Source organism: Molothrus ater, chromosome 2 (genome assembly GCF_012460135.2).
Source record: "Molothrus ater isolate BHLD 08-10-18 breed brown headed cowbird chromosome 2, BPBGC_Mater_1.1, whole genome shotgun sequence".
In the NCBI taxonomy this organism is placed as follows: Eukaryota; Metazoa; Chordata; class Aves; order Passeriformes; family Icteridae; genus Molothrus; species Molothrus ater.
Window position 1 is genome coordinate 36,468,640 of NC_050479.2, and position 10,436 is coordinate 36,479,075.

Genomic DNA, 10,436 nt, shown 5'->3' on the forward strand with positions numbered 1-10,436 from the left:
ACTATATACTTGCTGTTTTAAACTTGTGTAGTCAATAAATGAAACAATAATCTTTCCTAATTTAGTGTGCTCAGATTGGCTATTGTGGACATGAGAACTCCCCAGCTGCAAAACACAAAGGCACGCTGCCTACACAATATGGGGATTCAGCAGCTGTGCCTTCCATTGACCAGAGCTGGGAGAAATGTAGATCAAATACCGACAATACGAGATCGATGTTGTAAATATTAGCATGAGAAAGAGTGCACCAAGCTCTGAGTGTGTGCTTTTTTTTTTTTTTTTATGCTTGTAATAAAGTTTCTCTAGAATTTTGCATGCAGTGCGGTGTGTGTGTGCGCATGCATGTGTGTGAAGTGCTTCCAAATCAGGGAGCAGCATGTTTCCTTATACAAATATTGACAGGAATCCTTCAGTTTATTTGGAATTTTCCTGAGAAAGCTGCAACAATATGGTAATACCTCTTCACTACTTTTCACACAGTTGTTTCAACTGTTGGCACCAGGAAATCCTTATTGTTTTAATCAATACCACTTGGAGTGATGACATGTTTCTTTTTTACTTAAGTGACTGACACAGTGCATTTCCTTGCACAAAGTTCTCATGAGACACTTTTGTGCTGTGCTCAATATATCCAACAGAAAATATGTATTTGCCAGAAGGCTGAAAGAATGGGCTGCTATTTTTTCCTCCTACATTTTTCATCCTGATACTTTATGCTTCATTGCTGTACTTTCAAACTCATAAATGACCCCAAGAAAAGCAATGAGACTTCTGTCAATGGTTATAATGAAACATCTGAGTAATATCTGGAAGATCAGGATTTGTTCATTTAATGAAGCTTTGACTTTAACCTTGATGGTGCCTTCTACCTCCATCTCCTTTCTACTGCTTACTCTTGAACAAAAAAATCTATATAATAATGCTTTAAATGCATTCTTTAATGCTTTACATTAATTTCACAATTGATTAAGGTTATTAAGACACTTTGAATATAATATGCATATACTCAACTAATAGACTATGATGCATAAAAGCTGCTCAGTAGTCTCTGTCCCTGTGCTAGTAACAGCAAGAAATATTCCATTTTGAGTACTCAGAGAACAGGCAGGACCCTCACTCCCTGTTCCCACAGACCCTGAGCAGTGAAGGAATTCAACACCTGCAGCACTCATGTCAGTGTTTGGGATAAACAGAGAAAATGCTCTTGTTTGCATAGCGCTATATATGTTCATCACCCAGCACAATGAATGAGTGTGCAAAATAAACATTTCTGACTTCAAACTTTTACAACTTAACACATGCCCCTTAAAGAGCTTAATTGCTGCAGCTGCACATCCACTGATCTGCTGAAGCTTATGTGCTATGACATCCTCTCCGTTCTTTTTTTCCTGACTCGATCAAGCAAATTTGTAGCTTCCAAGCTTCATTTGTTTAAGTATTGCAAAGCAAACAGCATTTTGTGCTTTCTGAGTTTGTTTGTTTGGGTTCTTTTTTCCCATTTCTCCTCTCTTTCCATGATTGGGACTTCCTGTTTACCTCTCAAGGACCTTCAAATTATCCTTCAGTTGCAAACTTCTTCTTTCTGAGCCATCCTGTACCACTCCAGACAGCAAAACAATTAGACATCTGCTTTAATGAAGGTGTGATTAAAGCCCAAATTTTATCTGTATCACAAGGCCCAAACTTCAGAGATGTTGAATTTTCCTCTCATGGATTCTTGAGTGTAAGTGACTGCATGATGGTCCATATTTCTATAGTTAAGGCACAAAAAGTGACAACCATCTCATCCTATTTTTCTGGTGCAAAACCAATGTGGGTAACTAAAGGAAGTGGCAGTAGAGCATATTCTGCTTTCTGAAAAGATGCAGGCATGAGATGGAGAATACAAATGGTTGGATTGCCATTTCTTTAAACTCTGAACTAATTTCTTCATTTCAAACAGAGCCAGTCTTACAAGAAGATCTATACCAGCCAGTTCAATGAGTTGAAAAGTAATTATCAACATTTAGACCTTTCAGTAATACAACACACAAGTATAATTTTTTTCATTCTGCTAAGTTATAAATCAGTCATTAGGTAAATTCCTGAAAATAGTCATGTTTTAGAACAATCATAATTAGCCATCTTATTTGGGGCAAATGCAGGGACTTATTCCTTAAAACGAAGTTTAAGAGCAAATAGGACTCATAGTTATTTTCCTGGGAATCCTTCCAAAAAAGAGAACTATGTGAATGTAAAGTTATTATTGCTGTTGTAAGATTAAACAGGATATTCTGAAAAAAGCTTACACACTGAAAAAAAAGTATGCATAGCTGTTCGGATATTTGTAAAACTTAAATTCAACAATAGAAAGTGCAAAATAAAGGGGGAAAAAATAAATATGTCAGGAAACATATCTACAGCCCTTAAGATTACCTTTATTTTTTTTCCTAATGCACAAAAATTAATTGCTGTTTCATATGCAGCAGCAACTTTGGACAATGGCATTCTGACTGTAAAATGTTCTTGAAAGAGAACTTGGTGAGACTTGCCCTTGTTAAACTTGAACAATTTTTTTTTCTGAAACTACTTGAAAAATAAAGGAAAGAAAAAACAACTCTAGACATGCAGGAAAATACTTGGTTTAGTGTTGTAGTCAGTCATGAGAATTAGGAAATATATTTTGAACTGTACTGAACTACAGATCATTTGACTATGCTAGACATTTGGCTCTTATCTCACTGGTGTTTAATGCTGATTCTATGACTAATAAATGCATAGAGTTAGGAAGGACACAGCTGGGTGCATGGCTGAGTATAGCACAAAATTTTCAAAGTGTTAGAGATGGTAAAATTACCTTTGACTTCAGCATAGTAGGGCATACTTCACTTAAACAACTGACTTGGAACACTTTTTGACATTTATCCCATCCACCTCTTTAAAAACACATCTAATTAGTTTAACTTGATCCAGACAACTTTTAAAAATTACAGTAAAAACAAATAAATCCCCTGATGTCCCCATTTTACTAGCAATAAGTAGAGAAAAGTCTGAGTTTAAATGCTAGCTTTGACCCCTGCTCCTCACAGAAAGTTAATGTGCACCAAAAAGAAAAAAAAGGGAGAGAATTCAGTGTGTCTTTTATCAAAAGTCAATTCAAATCTCAATCTAAAGTTCAAACCTTCTGCAGGATACATTATCATTAAGATGAAATATTTAGTAGCTCTGTATTCCGGTCATCTTTTGACAATAACCTACAATGTCTCAGAGGTGGCAGGTGCTGGAGAATTCAGTGAATTTTTAAAGAATATCTCATTTTTCAGGAAGGACGGTTGAAAACCACTAATTTGTATTAGCATGCCATTGATTAAATTGCACTTTCCATTTTAAAAGTCCTGAACAACTCCTATAAGTATTAAAAATTTTAGCTGCTTTCAATCTTTTACATGCAGTTTATAAAACCTTGAAACATTGCTATTTAATAGCCATCTCCATCTGTTGCCCCAGTGAATGTGTATAACTCATTGTCCTGTGGAAAATAGGAAGTCACATTTTTGGAGTTCATGCAATGCTCTTTAGAGATAAGCTTTTCACAAATCATAGCTACTAATAACATTTTGGGCTTCCCTGTGTGATAGGTGCAAGGTGAACACAAGGTTGGAAGAAAATTAAAGTAGAACTGCTTTAACAATTTTTTCAGATTAAAACCTCACTAACATTTAATATTTGAATTAATGCAAGTGGCAAATGTTTAAAAAGTAAAGCTTTTGTGATTATTAAATGAGCACTAACACAATATGTAAAATTGCATTGCTAAACATTCCATTACATTCACTTGGATATACACACAGAAGATAGTTCACATTTTGAAAAGCATTTTCCAAGGAAAAAAGCTTTTAAGTACTTATTTTTGTGTGGAAATCTAGTCACAGAATTAATTCATACCACACACAAGGCAGAGGGAAAAGTACCTCTCTTGGGGGTTTCAGAACAGCACTCCAAGCTCTCTGAGACTTTCAATATCTTCATAATAGATTGCATTACATTTCCATGAGTCTTTACTAACCAAAGGGAATTAGGTTGATCTGGTACCAAGGGGTAAGACCTCTGGGGGCTGGCACCACACTTCATGTCCACTTCCTGTACCAGCCATGCTTACAAAGAGTGGCTTCTCCATGAGTAGTCCCTCCCCATCAGCAGGTTCAGCTGTGACAGTCAGATGTAACTGGAGCATGTGCCAGTGCAGTCATCAATCATACAATCATACAATCATCAGTGCTGGGAGACCTTTAAGATCATCAAGTCCAACCATCAACCCAGCACTACCACTGCAGTCCCTAAACCACTAAACCATCCCCAGCACCAGACCCAGGCACCACTTAAACATCTCCAGGGATGGTGACTTTACCACGTGCCTGGGCAACCTATTCCAATGTCTCACCACCCTAACAAAGATTTTTCCAGTATCTAATCTGAATCTTCCCTGTCTCAGCTTAAGGCGATTTCCTCTAGTTCTCTCACTGTAGGCATGGTAGAAGAGACCAGCACCCATCTCACCACAACCTCCTTTCAGGGAGCTGCAGAGTTGTGCCACTGCAGGACAAAGCAAAGGGGAAGCCTCTGCCTCTGAGATGTGCAGCCCAGGTCTCCCTGGCAGTGAAGGAGAAGGTAATCTTGGACAGCTTTGTGAGATCTGATGAGCAGTAAGGGCTTGGGATGAGCACGACTCCATTGTCTCTTTCACACCCTTCATCTTTCTGTTCTTTGATTCCACAGAGAACAAAAAAGCAGCTATTTTGCACTTGTCTGAATGAAAAGTCCTGGATAATACTTACACATGCCACACTTGAGAGGATACCCGTACATTTTAAGAAAAGATCATTTCTATAAATATTTCCGCCTCAATATATGCAAAGCAAAACATTTACTGAAAAGGGTGGGAATGAAGCTGAAGTAAGCTTACAAAACCAGCTATATTAACAACGGAAAGCTTCTTTTTTTTTCTTTTAATTTCCTCTCCTCTGGCACTAGGATTCCAGAGAAACCAGCTTCAGAGAAAATGAGCAAGCGAACAAGTGCCTAGTAACTAGACTTACACTGGAAATAAGGACTTTCCAGATGTAATTTAATGCCATTTTGAGACTGACTTCACAGAGGAAATGAACCCTTCAATTAATATTTGACTGATTTTGTTTCCTTGTCTTCAGGGATTTTTTTTTTAGTCTGAGGGAGTAACATCCAGATTGTTGTGACAATTGTGAGAACAAGTTAGTCAGCATTTATAAATCACTTGGAAGAAAAATTGGTATTGCTGATAATTATGAAATTGGATGAAATCAGCAAAACATGTTGCATTGAAAACCAGTTGTTTTCTGCCTTTTTCATCTCAAAGTTAGAAATGCAGAACTGCAGTAATCTATTAATGGTGATGTGGTTGTGGAGGCTCCAGTACTCCACTTAAGGCTGTTGGAACTCATACTCCTATCTCAGTATTGACATAATTTTGCCTTTCCAGTTTTGTAGGAATGTAAAGACAACTGACTCATTTGCACAAAACATCAAAACAAAAGTCTGAAAACTTTAATAAGTTTCCCTTTTGCTTACAACCACCTAAACTGTGCAAAAAATAACTGTGTGCTTTGATCAGTTTTACAAATACAGCAGACGACTCCTGGATTCTCAAAAGTATAATTCACACCTCAGTTAACCCATATCTCCTAGGAAACACTGGCACTTGACTGTGTGTGGAATTGAAGGTAGGAAATTATTGGGGAAGGTAAACCTAAGGGATCTGCTTCCCCTGCAGCCAGGCAGCCACATCTGCACACATGCATGCATACATGCATGCACATATACAACCCATGCCTCGCACAGCATAGTTGTGTTTTGCCTGCATTTTGTTTACATTTTATTTTATTATCTTACTTTATTTTACACTTACAGTTAACCTGAGGCTTGCATGAACAAAATTACAATAGTTCTTCCTTAGCTGCAGTGATGAATAAAGGCCACTGTTTGTTCTTGAATTACAAAACATTGGTACTGAAATATGTAAGAATAAACACTGGAAAGAAGGGATAAGTTTTTGGTTTTAAACATCTGTTTTAAAGTGATATGAGGGAGTGAAATTAAATTTAATAATCTCTCTTCCTTCCTCTGCTTTTGAAATCATAAGACAATGTGGTAGGACATGTGTTTCACATCTAGTGTGGTATTTTCAGATGTAGACAATTCATTATCCGTGGTTCTCCTTTTCTGCATAAGCCATGATTTTTTTAAGTACAAAATTGTCTGCTAAATTGTCCCCAGGTTACACAACATAAAACAGCATTTATGTATAATAAGGCATTACCTCCACCTGCTATAGACAGTGTTTATTCTGCACATTTTGTTTTCTCTGTTGGATTGCAGCCAGTGAACTCAATAGTTTGTTGGAAAGCAACGGATCTTACATGTCAAATTGCCTGATTTATTTTACATAAGTTTAATCATCTGTCAGCCTTTTTTCAAAGGAATAGAAGGGAAGTTCTTCCATGCTTTTTAAGAGATATTTCTCCAGTGAGGTTTTTCCATGCTTTTAAATGGATATTTCTCCAGTGAAAAAGTCATTTTTAATATCTTTGTCATATTCTAACTCACACATGTGTGTGTTTAAATCAGGCCACAGGGTGTGAGCTGATTTAGGCATTGAGCTACAGGACTTCTGCACTCACATTAATCACACACTTGAAAATACTCATCAGTTGTGCCAAACACCTGCTCATTCTGATTTATACAATGTCTTCTAGACAACTTGGATTACACCTATGCCCATCCTTATGCTTACAGCTGTATGCCTCAGGGCAGCTCCTTGGACCAGTGGATCAGCCTAATCAAGAGAACTTTATCACACAGAAGCTAAATCTTTTGACTGACTGTCCATTTGGATCAGTCAGTTGCGAACAAAGCAGTAAGTGACATAACATTTTTTTCTCTTCTGTGCAGGAGAGAACTGTGCTTAATAAGGCATTTAAGAGTGACTTCACTTCTATAGTTCCTACCACATGTTATTTTCAAACAGCTCAATGATCTGAAACACCAATTAGTTTCAATTCACACCTATTATCCTCCTTTAGTGCACTGTTAATTCAAAGTCCAAATTCCCATCCTTGTCAAAAAGTGGTAATTTTCTCTCTTTGTAAGTGTTTCCTCTGAAGTTCTGAAACATATAGTGCCAAATGCCATTACTTAAAACTTCACACGGAGGCCTTATACCACTTGCCAAGTTTCCAGTTTTCATGTTTTTTGGGCCCAGCATATTCTCTTGCTGTCTCTCCAATGATGAACATATTGTTTCAACTCCCTAGAAACATTCTCTCTTCAAAATTTTTCCTTCTAAACCAGTTATGGATTTTAGAGGACAACAGTGGTATTGCCAAAGACTATTAAAATGACTGCAGTCTCATAAAGCACTGCAAACAAACGTAATATATGATAGAAAGGTTGAAACATAAGGGCTTCATCCTTTTCACATATCACACCCCATTCTGCAGTAACATCAGAAAAACATTCAATGCTTAATACAAAAAAAAAAACCAAAAAACCCAGATGCTTTCAGGTAAGAATGCCTAAAAAAGAAAAATGTCCATTATTTACCAGTCAGTTTTCAGATCAGTCATTTTCACCAGGCCATAGTCCAAAGAGAGGAAAATTCTTAGCCATGTTTTTACCATATATGATTACAAGCCTGTACAGTCAGTGATCCCTACAGCTCTATGGGCATAGCTGATAGTAGTCCCTTATTTGTTCCAAATATTTCTATTTACATAGCAGATGAAAGAAATGGGGGGAATAACTTATTGCATAAATATGGCTTTTGTTTGAATATCTTCAATGCAACTTAATTCAGGTCATGCTTAGAAGAAGAATCAGAAAAAAAAAATCACCAAGTATCAAAATAAGAACTTAAAAAATGCATTTGTTACTTTACCTTTTCCTTTAGAAAACTGATGCTCAGAAATGCTGATGACTGATTCTATTAATTGCCCTTATTAATTTTTGAATAACAATAATAATTTTTAAGGTGTTCCTTAATTTTGAGTGCTTATTTTGAATTTTGGGAGAAAAATAAGAGGTGGGATAACATTTCCAATCTCCTGCTTATATGTTGACAGTACAGGATTACCCATCAATATGTAATAACTTTCCTTCCATATAGAAAGTTACTTACCTGTGCACCTGCTGATGTTCTTTCATGCATGCTGTCTTAACAAATTAGCATGTTTCACAAACTGCTTCCAGCTACTACAAGCCAAAATATCAGTTACACATTAATGTTTTCAGTTAAGCTGCCAATGTTGCTCAAAATCTGTTGGAGTGCTTTGTCAGTCCAGCCTACCATCAAATATCTGGACATTTCACATCTATCTGACTAGTTTTACATGTGATCCTTTTAATTTTGGTGGCAGATTGCATAAAAATGTATTGTGTTTGTAGGTAAGAAAAAAAAGCCAAAACCTTTTTTTCCCCAAAAGCTGGAGAGACAGATCTAGACTTCTTGATTGCATTTTCAGAAAAAATATGATGTAAATCCATATTTACAATGATGTAAATCCATTGGTTTGGATGGAAATCTGGAATTACCTCTGATATGAACTATGGGCATGTTTTATTTCAACACAAATGTAAATCTCAGTTTATATATATGCATGGTATATGCTACTGCCAGAAAAATCTCTGAACTCAATTTTGTACACTTCAACTCAAATGTACATATGAAAACCACTCAAAGAAAAAAAAAAGTTTCCCTCATATCAGCAGCTAAGAGATCTAGCATATGTACAAGGGTCAAAATTTGCAGCTAGCTGTATTAGAGACCCAAGTAACCACAATGCCAGACAAAATGTAAAAGCCAGACTAGAATGCATCCAAAAGAGACTATTCACTCGAGACCATTTTCATTTAGATTCATAGAACCACCTTCTCATACTCAAAATGAAAAGGCTAGACAGCACAGAGCACCAGAAAAACATTCAACTCCCCAAAAAAATGTTAAACAAGTCTTTCTCTGCATGTAAATTTGTACAGACCCTCCACAGAGTTTGAAGACATCATAACAAAGCGAGGACAAATCTCATCCACAAATGTAATTAAAAACCTTCAAATTTGTCTAAAGATGGTGAGCAAGGATTAACAAAAAAAAGCAAAGCACAACTATGTGTCATAATTATTTCTCCAAACCAACAAGGAACATAACTGCACTTTCTTTGCCAAGGGTTAATTCTGGATAGCTCAATAGCACATTTTCTAGAGATTTTTGTTCCAGATTGCAGTTAAATCTGGCCAGAGATTCAGACTCTCAAACTTGAGGATGTTCAACCTCTAAACAGTCACAAATGCTCAGCTTTTCATCTACAGTTCCTATCAAATATAGAAACATCTTTCAAATGTTTAGTTTTTACACAGATTTCAGTACTCTTCAAACTTATTTTAAACCATTCCATTGCTATCCTTCCTGCCTGTTAAACACATCAAGTGCTTCAGTGCCAGCTGGTGTCAGAAAAGAAAGTCTAAAAACAAAAACCATACTGCTGGCTGTCTTCTACCCTTGCTGGCACCCACTGCTTGAAGGGAGATTATAACACTACTTGTAGCTCTTCCAGCTTTCCACAGACACCAGAATTTTATAGTGGGAGAGGCAATTAACAATACTGCTGTCCTGCAAGGGGCATTTTCTGAGTTCCTTTCCTTAGTTCCTTTATGACCTTCTATTTTGAACCCCTTTTGTTTGAAAAACAGCTTTCTAAAAAAATAAAAAAAAAAAAAAACACACAACTAGAGAGAGAAATGCAAGGTAACTCTCATTTTTTTAAATTCTATTCTAGTGTGACCAGTGAACAGAGGGGAAAAAAAGCCATTGTATTGTGTGTATTCAAAACTTTCAGGAGATTTATGCATTCAATCCATAATGTCTTCACCTTCCCTTTCAGCTCCCTCACACTGTTCCCTCACAAAAAAGAGGCTCCAACCACCTTATTTTCCTCTGTGCTCACCTTAAGCTTTGGAAGAGATGCTAAACTACACCACCACATCAGATGAGACAGAGCCATACAGCTCCACATGTTCAAGAGTACAATAACATTGAAAAAAAAAAGGAAGATTGTATAAATCTTTTCAGACTAACAGGCTTGAGTTATGCCCTACTTTGGCATTTAGTTAAAAAGATAACTAGGAGATGTCACATTTACTCCATACATTGTTCCTGGTTTCTTTGCAAAACCATAATTTTTTAGAGTCAGTGTGACAATTTTCCTACAAGCAGGAAGGTTTTGTACATACAAACATTTTGAAAACACAGAGATTTGCAGTTCTTTTGGGTTTAATCGGCCCCATGTTGTGGAGCATCTTTAAGTGAAGATTATACATTTTCAAATAAACTCTTACAGGACCAAATTCTTATGCAGCAATTGTAGGAAGCT